The following is a 1,079-nucleotide window of genomic DNA, read 5'->3' on the forward strand; positions in this document are numbered from 1 at the left end:
TCCTTTACCTGGTCTGGCCGACATTTGACTCCAGACCCCAGAGCCACAGCCCATTTAAATGCTCTATTAGCAAGGGCAATTAGGGATGGACAACGTTGTGGGCAAAATCAGGGACTGAGAGTTACACAATGTATCTAACACTCACACAGATTCCCACAGCCTGACAGTGACAGAATTAAACCCATTCTCACATTCAGCACCAAAGACTAACAGATGCAGAATATGTTGCAAAGAGTCCCAGATATCGAGAGCGACTCCCACATTCCCATTCAATACCAGAAACTGACAGATCCAGACTGAGTTCCACACTCAGCATCAGCATCCCACACTCACACGCAGTATCAGAAAGTGAGTCAACTTCATCATCCCTTCCAGGATAAGTTGCATTTTTTTATTGTTCGGAACTTTATGGATATCTACATGGAGCCGTTGTAGTTGGTCACTATCTTTGTCTGTTTCACGGCCCGTTCCCCGGGCAGCAACAGACCTTTTCCTGTCTCGATGTGTCCACAGAAACAGCAGGAGCCAATTTATTGTGGACTGGTGCCCTCTGCTGGCTGCACGTGAGACGTGCAAAGAGGTAACTTATTTGGGGGCATTTTAAATGAGTGTGAAACAACATAAACATGGTGAGAATTATTGCAAAACAGTTTATCAATCAGACACAAGATGCCAAAGATATAGTGTGTTTCGCGGTACTGTAAATGCTGACTGTAATTTGAAGAAGTGTGCGATGGTGGTATAGTGGTGAGCATAGCTGCTTTCCAAGCAGTTGACCCGGGTTCGATTCCCGGCCATCGCAGTAGTGATTTATTTTCAGCCTTACCCGTGGTCAGACCACAATTCCAGGCCCGCGGAGTTAATCTCTGTGCTTTCCAAAATGAGATAAAGAACAACAGAAAGTGTGGGAAGATTTCCAACAAGAAAATAATGGACAAACGAAGTAAAGTAGATCTAACGTTTTCATCACTCACGTTTTTCGATAGTAAAACTCGGGTCTTGGGTGGATAGACGCCTCACCTGCTCCCTCTCGCATATTTCCGATATGTGGATGATACGTTTGCTATATTTAAATCCGC

General features: G+C 44.8%; 1 non-coding gene across 1 annotated transcript; it reads left to right on the plus strand.

Annotated features, from left to right (window-relative positions):
* The first annotated feature begins 730 nt into the window (after positions 1 to 730).
* On the plus strand, positions 731 to 802 carry trnag-ucc (transfer RNA glycine (anticodon UCC)). The gene has a single exon. It is a non-coding gene; the product is annotated as a tRNA-Gly (tRNA).
* Positions 803 to 1,079: the final 277 nt, after the last annotated feature.

The sequence above is a fragment of the Cetorhinus maximus genome, chromosome 31 (genome assembly GCF_964194155.1).
Source record: "Cetorhinus maximus chromosome 31, sCetMax3.hap1.1, whole genome shotgun sequence".
Classification (NCBI taxonomy): domain Eukaryota; kingdom Metazoa; phylum Chordata; class Chondrichthyes; order Lamniformes; family Cetorhinidae; genus Cetorhinus; species Cetorhinus maximus.